The sequence below is a fragment of the Arachis duranensis genome, chromosome 9 (assembly GCF_000817695.3).
Source record: "Arachis duranensis cultivar V14167 chromosome 9, aradu.V14167.gnm2.J7QH, whole genome shotgun sequence".
NCBI lineage: Eukaryota > Viridiplantae > Streptophyta > Magnoliopsida > Fabales > Fabaceae > Arachis > Arachis duranensis.
The window spans coordinates 82,358,988-82,370,538 of NC_029780.3; the positions used below are offsets into that span (position 1 = coordinate 82,358,988).

The 11,551-nt window shown below is 33.3% G+C and overlaps 2 non-coding genes across 2 annotated transcripts; both read left to right on the top strand.

The window, feature by feature from the left end:
* The first annotated feature begins 118 nt into the window (after nucleotides 1-118).
* LOC107466028 (uncharacterized) lies at nucleotides 119-8,520 on the top strand. The gene is made up of 12 exons (XR_008002667.1): nucleotides 119-281; nucleotides 1,532-2,987; nucleotides 3,440-3,447; nucleotides 3,758-3,939; nucleotides 5,131-5,191; nucleotides 5,284-5,382; nucleotides 5,461-5,555; nucleotides 5,903-6,016; nucleotides 6,326-6,393; nucleotides 6,629-6,753; nucleotides 7,058-7,260; nucleotides 8,209-8,520. It is a non-coding gene; the product is annotated as an uncharacterized LOC107466028 (transcript).
* A 900-nt stretch (nucleotides 8,521-9,420) lies between these two features.
* LOC127741921 (U2 spliceosomal RNA) lies at nucleotides 9,421-9,624 on the top strand. The gene has a single exon (XR_008003109.1). It is a non-coding gene; the product is annotated as a U2 spliceosomal RNA (small nuclear RNA).
* Nucleotides 9,625-11,551: the final 1,927 nt, after the last annotated feature.

Consider the following 11,551-nt stretch of genomic DNA (forward strand, 5'->3'; position numbering starts at 1 on the left):
AACCTTAATATAAATATTTAATAATTATAAAATTATAAAATACAAAAATTAGAAATAAAACACGAAGCCAACAACGGAAAATGGTAAGTACTAAGTAGAACATTGTAATCTCAATACAATACATAAAAAAACGGAGACAGGCACATCTGAAAGAGGGTGTTTCTCTCGCCGATAACAAAGGTACCACACACACTCCCAACTCACAAGAAGAAACAAAGACCTTCAATTCACACTATTTCTAGGGTTTTTTTTCTCTCTACTTCTTCATGAAATGCCATAATGTACATGTATTCTTCTTTTCTTCTGCTAATTCAATCCATTTTATTGTAATCTGTTAGGTTCTCTATAACCTTTCTTACTGCAATTGTTTAATCATTGAACTCTCAATTCAATGATTCATTGAAAAGAAAGGTTAAAGCTCTAATCTTTTTGTGTAGCTCACTCGCTGTTGTAGTCATCATGCGATTCTGTCTGGTTTACCTTGAATGTTGTCCTCTGAAATGTGTCTAATTGAGCTTATTGTTATTGTTTGGTTGTGTTGCTTTGATTGTATGTTCATGGCTCACCAGTCTGAGCTTGTTCTGGTGTTAGCATTAGATTTGTTTAACTTGTGCCACTTTATTTCACGGCTTAATTTGCATGGATTTGAATTGGATTTCTCATTCTACATGGTGGTGGGATTTTTTTATTTTTTTTTTTACCCTTTTTTTAAATTCTTTACCCTTTCTTTAAACTCGCTTCTTAGGTTTAATATGTTTCTTTTTTTTGTATGATACTATGAATCACTTAGGTTTGGTAGGAAATATGTCATTTCATATTGAAATCTATTAACTAGTAATTTAAATTACTTTTAGTTATAATTAATAGAGGAGTTAATAAGGGGTAAAGCATGATGTGAGATTGAATACGGGGTTATTTGAAATGTTTGCAAAAGACTTATAATGGAGTTATATAGTGTGAAATGACCAAGTTAGGCATTTAAAACGGGGCAGCAGCTTTATAGAATACATTGCATAATGGTATACATATAGTAATTGTTCTTCTATTCTCTTTTTCTTTTTGGAAAGCTTATATACATAACATGGCAGTGTCGTAAGTTGTGCATGTACTGTGTGTGCACCCGGGGCGGGGGACCCTAATGGCAACACCACAACCACGTGCTTGCTAGTGTGCCTAGAGAATGGCCAGGCAACGTGCATCTTGCTGTTCAGTGTCTGCAGAAAATGAAAATTTTGCATTTGTTAGATTTTGTATTTACAATTTACACTGAATTTGATGCTACCTTTATTAAGCATGTTGTTTCATTGATTACCTGTGTGTCTTTCTAATCATTATCTTTGACTTCGTGTTTTATCATCATATCATGATGTACTTTGCATTTGTTGGTTAGGTTGATAGCAGGGTTAGAAAGGGGAGAGGAATTTTATGGATTAGATTCAGGGAATCCACAAAAAATTCTGCCTATTCACTTACCCTTAAGAAAATTGTTCATGCCTTATGTAGTTTCTAAACTTTTCTTATTGACTTGCAGTTACCCAACTTCCTCGTAGCTAACAGATAGCTGAGATAGGAATTGTTTTGGCTTTCAGATTACTTCCTCTTCGACTTTCATGATTGTATTAAGTTTTCACTATGAGTGGCACACCTAAGAGATCTCATGAAGATACTCTTCATCCATCTTCAAAGCATCCCCACGATGATTCAAGTACATATTCCAAGTTGGTTTCAACTTCAAATGAATACCATGTGCCTTATGATATAGGTCAGGATTCCCGTGCTGCAAAAGCGCCCCGGACAGAATTCCGTGATGCTGATAGAAAATCTCCTCTTCCTTCAGTGTATCGGATTACATCACTATCAAATGATTCTCATCCGGATCATCCACTTGGTATTGAGAACAAGATAGAGTCAAGGGATTCTAAGGACAACAGAGATTTCCGATTTGAAAATCGTGATTCAAAGATAGAGAAGAAGGATATACATGTCGAAGCTAGAAGGGATGCTCAGAGTGCTAAGAGTGAAAAGGATTTGCGTGTTGAGGGTAGAGGAGATGACAATAAGGATGTCAAATATGACCGGGAGAGTCATAATGAATCAAAAGGTGAGAAGACAGAAAAGGATGGCTATGGTATGGTTAGCAGCCATTTGAATTGGAAGGAATCAAAAGATTACCATAGGGGAAAACGATATTCAGATTCACCTAGTCGTAGTTTGGAGACTTGGCAAATGCCACGTAGCAATTCACAAGGACCACTTGAGGCTCGAAAGGAGAGTTCAACAACAAAAGAAAGGGACTACGTGGAAGCTCACGAGGCTGTTGGGGAGAACAAAGTAGACTCTAAAGGTGATGATAGATCTAAAGAAAAAGATAGGAAAGGCAAGGATGTGAAGCATCGGGAATGGGGAGAGAAGGAAAAAGAAAGAAACGATCGTAGAAGCAGTGCAGACGTTAGCAATACAAGTGGTGATGGTAAAGAATCCGCCAAGGAAGACAAAGATGTAGAAAGGTCGGAGAAAGAGAAAAAAGATCATCCAAAAGAGAGAGAAAATTCAAAAGACAGGGAAAAGGATCAGATCAAGAAAGACTCATTGAATGGAATGGATAAAGAGATTCCAAATAATGAGAAGGAACTTGGGGATGGATTGGTTAAATTGCCAGAACAAGAAACTGTGTTACCAGACCAGAAGAAACAAAAAGATGCTGATAGCTGGAAAAATGTTGATCGTGAATCAAAAGAGAAAAAAAAAGAGAGAGATGCTGATTCAGAAGGTGATAAGCCGGATAGACCTGATAAGCGAAATAGAGGCTTTGACAAGGAATCAGATGATGGCTGTGCTGATGTGGAAGGGGCTATAGAGAAGGAGAAGGAGAAGGAACCCTATAATTTCAGTGCCCAGCAACGCAGAAGGATACAACGATCTAGGGGGAGTCCTCAGGTGCCTAACCGAGAGCCTCGTTTCAGATCCCGTTCCGCAGACAATGATGGGTATTTTCTTCTTCTACTTCGTTTTTTGTTGCTAGTAAACTTGTTATGGATCTTCTTACTATCATGTGTTTCGTTTACAATAACTTTCAGAGTTTCATCCAGTAGAAGTTTCTTTGTGTTCATTGACTAGTCCTACTTTTATGATGTTTGTAATTCGGGTCAAGAAGTTTTCCTTGAAAAAATAAATTCAATAGAAATTTAAGGATTAGATCTAGTAACTGGCGGTTTATGGCTGACTGATATTGCGCACCATCATATCAGATCTCGATGAATAAAAGCATTTACCTATTTTTATAACAGATCGTATGGTAGGCCATAAATTGGGCGAATAGATAAGATATATCTAATTGATTAAAATATAGAACTTTATGGATATAATAAAAAAGAAAAATAAGATAAATTATGTTGCTGTATTTTCTGATAGTAACTATATCTTGCTAAATATTTTGCAGGTCTCAAGGTATGATGTCATTTTGTTTTACTGGCTTGATCTACAAATGACTACTGAATTTCGCCTTCATGAAATAATGCGGGGGCCAACATGAATTGCTTTGATTGGCTTGTTTCTGTATAGTTTATGATATTTCCTCTGCTTTCATATTTGTGCTTGTTTACACTTTACACTTCTATCTTAATGTCTTCCTTGAGATTATACTATTCTTGTGCGCTAATCAATTGTTGATATCACTTTTCGCTGGAATAGAGAAGATTAAAGCTTGATGTTACCCTAGTCTTGCATATCCAATTTATGTAAGTTTCTGGTATTTCAGGTAAAGTAGAGGTTTCATCTGTTGTTTACAAGGTTGGTGATAGTATGCAAGAGCTGATAAAACTGTGGGAGGAATATAAATCATCCGTGTCTCAACTGGAGAAAAATGGTGAAAGTTCTAGTAATGGGCCTACTTTGGAAATTTGTATACCTTCTGATTATGTTACTGCTACAAATCGTCAAGTGAGTCTTTTTTCTTTTTCTTTTATCTCTCTCTCTCTCTCTCTCTCTCTCTCTCTCTCTCTCTCTCTCGGTGGATTGGGGCCTTTGAAATACATTGCATTGAAGAGTTCCTTCTGTTGATGATGCATTTAGGTATTATGCGCTATTTTTATCTTGTATAGATTTTAAGTAATGGTTTTACTAACTAGTGCCCTTTGTCAAGGTTACCTATGTTGGAATTTTTTTATAGTTTTATCCATTTTTTATACAATAAATGTTTTGAAAACTTGGAACTTTTTAGTCTTCTTACATTCAACACCTTAAGGGGCACTTGTTAGCTAAATCTTTAAGCAAGGTAAATTAATTAAATAATTTGAAAAATGTTGAGGGAATCTTCTACCTCCCTTTTAAATGCAATATTCTATGTTTCACTATATGCCCATTATATTAAGTTATGGTATATTCAAGGCTTGATTAGTTGTAGCTTGATGTCTCCTCTCTAATTGAGCCATTACTATGGTTTCTAGAGGCCTAGCTTTAAATATAGGTATAGAATAGAGATTCTGAGTCCTGTGAGAACCGTACGGCTGAACTTATTATTAGTTCTGCTTCCACAAATGCCATTGTCAAATCCTTTAAATATCATTGATTGTAACTCGTTCATGATCTAATCTAGTCTCTATTAACCTTTAGAGTTAAATATTTAAAAAATGTTGTTTGTCTATTCATCCAGGATGCTCTGAGACATCAATATCCATATTCTGCCAATTATCTGGTACCTTTTGATTCATCTAAATCTTCTTCTGCTTCTTCCATCTGTATCTGACACTGCATGATTTTTTTTTCTTTCGGATCAAGTAGGTATGCCTTATATCTAGAAATCCATAGAGGATTAAGTTTCATGTTTGCTAGAGTATATTTCCAACCAAAAAGCCTTAAGTATGTAGTTTCCAAATCGTCTTGAATTGTTCTCAATGTGTTGCACGCTACAGACGCATCTTTTCAGACCTTTCTTTTCCAGCAGTTGTGTTGTGGAGCAGGGTGTTTCATATGATGTCATGTTAATGATTCGATGAGATAAAAGTGTTTTATTTGCTTTTTTGCCGTTTCTCTTTATATGTCTGTAAGGTTTAGACATGGGATGCTTTTGAATATGCTTTTCTCATTGATGCTATAGCATATCTGAGTGAGTTGCATTATTATTATACTCAGGTCAGAGGTGGCCAGCTTTGGGGGACCGATGTATACACATATGACTCGGATCTTGTTGCTGGTATGTGCCTTTTCAGAAAGGATACAGTTAGATTTTTCTTACAAATGACAAGAGGTGATATGTTCAACTGATGTTCCAATCTTGTTGCACAGTTCTCATGCACACAGGTTACTGTCGCCCAACAGCTTCTCCGCCTCATGCAGCCATACAAGAGTTGCGTGCAACCATCCGAGTGCTTCCTCCACAAGATTGTAAGCCATCCGGCTTAGATTTTTGTTTTTGAAGCTTTATTTTGTTAATCTAAAGATGGTATTATGTATGAATATCAGGCTATACCTCCACATTGAGAAACAATGTAAGATCCCGAGCTTGGGGTGCAGCAATTGGTTGTAGTTATCGAGTTGAACGGTGTTGCATTGTGAAGGTAGTATCAGAAGCTATACAATCTTCTTTTGTCCTTTGCAATTTTCCCCCATGAAGTTATCTGATCTTTTTCTTACAGTTTCACATGCTTTAGATGGCATATTAATCACATTTTTTCGTAATGAATATAATTACTTTTTTTCTTTAGTCTCATGTATTTTTAGAAAGTTGACGGTGTCTTGCATGTATACTTCTATTACTGTCTTAATATCTTGTTAAATCTTCTATTGAGGACATTGTCTTTTTGATGGAAAAAGTAATGTGTTTGGTATGCACATATGTTCATCTGACATATGTTATGTGCACAAGCATTTACATGGTCTTAATGTTCATTTTGTTGGTTTCCAGAAAGGGGGTGGAACTATAGATCTTGAACCTTGCCTTACCTATACTTCAACCATTGAGCCCACCCTTGCTCCGGTGGCTGTTGAACGGACAATAACTACCAGGGCAGCAGCTTCGGTATGTCTGGCTTCTTTTAACAATCAAACTCTTACAGCGCAGAATTTGATAACTATTAGATATTTTAGATTGTTATCCATAGCTTCTTTGTTTATGCAATTCATTTATGGACCTGTTGAAGCTTGTTTTGATTCTCTTATATATGTACTTTCAGGGATCAGCTTTCTAAGTTGCCATATATATGGATTGTTCATTTTTTTTTTCTAGATCAAAGTGATTTCAAAAGAATTTCACGTTTGATTGAAGTCTGAGATTTGTTTTGCTAACCTAGTTGCTACCATCTTACAAGTTGGTCCCTTATCTTTTCAGAATGCTTTGCGACAGCAAAGATTTGTTCGAGAAGTCACAATACAGTACAACCTCTGCAATGAGCCCTGGTATGCTACCATTCGGATCTTTTGTTTTGCAGCGTATATAAACAGTAGAAATCCCAATTGTGTTATTTTGGTATATTTCAAGAATATATCAGCCTTAAACAATGCAAGGTGGATAAGATTGCAGAATTTCAGATCCTAAATTATACTTGGGATGCAACATGTCTATTTTGCTGATAACTTCATTTTAATTTTTACATTTATCCCTACTCATTGATTGAATATTCATGATCACCAGGACCAAATATAGCATAAGCATTGTTGCTGACAAAGGTCTTAAAAGACCACTCTACACGTCTGCTCGTTTGAAGAAGGGGGAAGTCTTGTATTTGGAGACACATTTTTATAGGTATTTTTGACATGGTAGTTTTGCAAGAAGGCTTCATTATTTGATTCTTTTTTCTCTCTCTCTTTTTTTTTAAAAGAAAAATAATAAAATAAAAAAGAAGCCATTATAATTGGTAAATGTCCTACTCACATGCAACAGGAATGTGCTTATAAATATGAAAACCATGTTGGACAAAATTTCTGTGTTACCACTACCAGTGTTATTTCCATTTATAGTTGAACGAAGAATCCATGATTATGTCTTGACAAGTATTAATCTGTTTCGATGAGAGGCCTTAGTGAAGTTAAGAAACTTCCCATTGGTTTTTCTTTAATCGAGTCATGGCTACACCAACAACTCCATTGCGCGACGCAGGAACAGAGAAGTCTCAGAATCACCACCACCACCACTCTGCGATTGGTGAAAAACATGATGGTGATAATGTCATGATTGAGGCATTCCGTTGGTCTCGTTGTAAGAAGCCTCTGCCCCAGAAGGTGATGCGCACCATTGGCATCCCTCTGCCCCCTGAACATGTTGAGGTATTTTCAATCCTCTCTTTGATTGCTTTACTCTTGCATGTACGTAAGATCCGTAGAATTTTGTCCTCTCAATTGTGTAATTTAGATATAACTAATTGAGAAATGCATAAATATAAGAATAAGAAGAATAAGAAGAGGGAAAAGTGGGAGAAAAAAGAGAAAAAAAATCATGTAGGAGGAGGGAGGAGGAGGAAGAAGAATGCAGTTTCTGAAGGGAAAAGAACATTGATTTTTTGGTTCTTTTTGGACATTTGGTTGGGAGTTTGCTTGAAAAGTTACTTATTAAACTAGCACCATTTGATCATTTATACTATTTTTTACCGAAATCGGCCATCAATAGCATATAATTGAATAATCCTTGTTTCTGTAACGAATACATTATATTGATTTTCAAATATATAAAAAGTATAGCAAACTATTTTGGATTGACATGAAATTTTTTAAAATTGATTTATAACATATAAACTAATCTAAGTTTATTTATTCTTTTTTGAAAAAATTACACGAACAACAAATTATTTAACAGCATAACATTTACTTAAATTAACACTAGTGTTATTTGATCCCAACTATAGAATTCTTTTTTATTTCGATACACTGACAGTTAAAACGTCTTACTCAGTCATTTAATCACATCCGTCTTTCGAATGACCATTTACGTAATCACATGGTTAGTGTAAAATGTAGTTATTTTTGATGTGACATTATGTAATTAGATGTACATGTAAAACTGATTAATACGATAGGGGATCAAAATTAAATTCAAGTCACAATATTAAGGACTTTAATCTTAATCAAATAAGGAAATATTCATATAATAATAGTAATCACGTTAACTAACTGATTATATGTGATATTCCTTGATATTCTAAGATATAGTTGTGGTATTATATTATTATATATTATATATATATACTATTTTTCAGAAAACTTGCACTGTCTAATTAGGTACTGGAGGATAATTTGGACTGGGAAGATGTGCAATGGTCACAAACTGGTGTATGGATTGCAGGAAAGGAATATACACTTGCAAGGGCGCATTTCTTGTCAATGAATTAGTTCTATTTTACCCACGAATGGATTAGTTCATTACTAATTTCTTATTATTTATTTTATGGATATTGTGTTGGGTTGATGTAATAGGTTTATTCACGTACCTTGAGATATTGTCTTCTCTTTTCTTGTAACTAAAGCTGTTGTATTTTATGGGGGCATGGCTATTGATCTTAAATCAAATATGTAGTAGTTTAATTATGCATATTTTGTTTCCCTATGTCTATGTTAAATATAAATTTAAAGAATATTGTCACTTGAAAAGAAGCAAAAGACATGAACCTCACTGATTACAGATTGAAACTGTAACCAAACGACCCCCAAAGGAATTGGAAAAATTGTCTTAAAGAAACAGATAGATGTAATGAATTAAGCAGATGGCATAACATTATGACTATGTAAATGATGAATATACACAGTTATCTTTTTCTTTTTCATTTTGATTAAAACACAATGAACTAAATGAAAATTTGATAATAATTTGAAATACAAGCTCTATTTTGCTCTAGTTAGTGTGGCGGTTTCAACATTCATTTTTTAGGACTTCATTTTTTCCTTTTTGTTGTAGTTAAGGATTGAGTTTAAACTTTAAACACATGGAAAATTCTTGATGGAACAATTTAATGTTTTCTTTTACTTTTAAATTTTTTAGTCAGTAAATTGCTTCCTCTTTAAAATGGCGTTTTTGAGGGGGTGTGGAGGGGGATCTAAATCTTACCATAAAAATTTGATGTAGCTTAGAAATAAAATAACTTGCTCTCAAAAGGATCGTTAGTTCCTCTGCTGTTCTTTTTGAGGTTGAGATCTAAAACGAATCTCATATCCGAGTCTTCATTTTCCTTTTGCATGGTTGAGGAAGCTCTCTGTTGGAGAATAGTTTGTTTCTCCCATCCAGCAATAACATTTCAATTCATACTAATAATGCTAATTGTGTTCGAGATGGGTGATGATGAATCTAAGTTGGAACAAGATTAGTTACACCGGTGCATGGTTGGTGAAGCTTCAGAAAGCTTAAACTACTCGCTAAGAAGTCGCACATTGCCAAGATGAAAAGAACAAACAGGTAAGCCTCCAAATATAAAAGAAACAGTTGAACAATTCTGAATCATACCTTTCTCGGCTTTTTGGCTAAGATAAAGTGTAGTATCTGTTCCTGTAACTAAAGCTGTTGGGGCATGCCTATTGATCTTAAATCAAATATGTTGTTTAATTATGCATATTTTGAGGGGGAGGGGCCACTACAGTAGCTTGCTACTGTGCCTCTCGTGTGTCGCCCAAGCCTTACACTACAGCTAGGGGTGCACATGGTCGGGTTGGATCCGATTTCGAATATTTTAAGGGCTAATTTCGCATGATTTTATTGGGTCTAGAGTCGGGTAAGAGTCTCAAAAATAGACCTGGTTATTATTTCGGGCCGGATCAAAGTGAATCCGGCTTCATTCGATCCATGTGTACCATAAGAAAATTAAAAAATATATATATGTTTTAAATTAATTTTAATATTATGTTATATTAATTATAAATTTATTGTTTTATTTTTAATCACACTTGTTGAATTAGAAAATAGATCAAAGAAGTATAAAATTAGAATTTATAGACAAATTCAAATTCAAATATGGATATCAACTTTTCGATAACAATTTCTTCTTTATAAATAAGTGCATCATAAATAAGTTTCTTTATAAATTATTTTTAAAGCTTTAAAGACCCGGTTTTCACCCGATTTGGACCTAGTATAGTTGTGGCTCGAAAATATTTAAGTTTTATCGGGTTTAGAGTCGGGTTAGAATCTAAAAAATAGATCCAGTGTATATTTAAAGTCGGGTCTAAGTTAGGACAAACCTGATTTCACCCGACCCAACACCCCTAACTACAGATAGGGCCTGGCACAACCCCGTTAAACCAGTTCAAAAGGTATATTCTCTTTAGACGTTGGGGTTTACTAAGGGTGGCAAATAGGAAGTCGGCCTGATATTTTCCGATATTTTAAGAATGAGAAAATTATATATCCCTCCTCACTATTTGTAAATTTTTTTAATTTATTTTAAATTTCTTATGTTAGACTAATGTTAATTTTATTTATTTTTTTAAAAAATTATTTTTTATAAAAATATCTTTTTAGTAAAATTTTTTTATTTTTTTTGATTAAATTTTATTTATCAAAAAAATTTTTAATAATTTTTTTTACTGGTTAAATTGTATTTTTATTAAAATTGTTTTTTAAAAAATTTTAATGATTAAATTACTTTTTTATAAGATATTATTTTTTTTAATGATCAAATTGTTTTTTTCAAAAATACAAATGATGATCATTTTGCTTCTGAAGGTTGTCTTTGGAGGATTACAGTGACTTCTGAAGGTTGTCTTTGGTAGATTCATGCTTCTCCTTTTATACATGGCTTTTTTAAAGATTTTTCTAAAATTTTTTAAAAATATTTTAGTATAAATACAATTTAATCAATAGTGTTAAAGGGTATTTCGGAAAATAAAATTTAATCCCAAAAAATTAAAATTTTTGTTAAAGGATATTTTTGTAAAAAATAATTTATTTTTCTTGAAAAATAGATAAAATTAACGTTAGTTAACACAATTTAAAATAGATTAAAAATGAGATTTTAAAGTTATATGAGAGGGGAGTATATATTTTACAAATAAAAAGGAGGAGAGTGTCATTTTAGCATCTCTTAGAGGAGTAGAATTTTCTCTTTAAGAATTATATATTATTATTCATTAATGATATCTTTGTTTTTTTTAAATTTATAAAATTAATAAGGTTTAATATTTATTTTAAGAATTATCCATAATTATTAATTAAAAAATAGGACAAATCACATAAACAAGCCATTAGGGTTTCTAATTTACGTGAATGTCCTAAATGCAAAGAGTGGACACGAATGTCCTAATTCTATGTAAATCGATATAATTTGATTTACCTTCATTTCACGTAAATCGAATCAGCCTAGTTCAATTTACCTTGGCTTCGTAATCGAAGTCATGAAATTCGATTTACTACCAACTCATGTAATTCAAATAGCTTGATTTGATTTACGTGAGAGAAATATAATGCATGTAACTCGAATCAATATGATTCAATTTAAACGTACTAATTAATCATGGTAAATCGAAGCTAATAGATTTGATTTACTTGGGAAAAGATGAATGTGATTAAATCGAATTGATTTAATTCGATTTACTTAAGGAGTGTGTGCTATATAAATAGGATTATAATGTAGTGTGT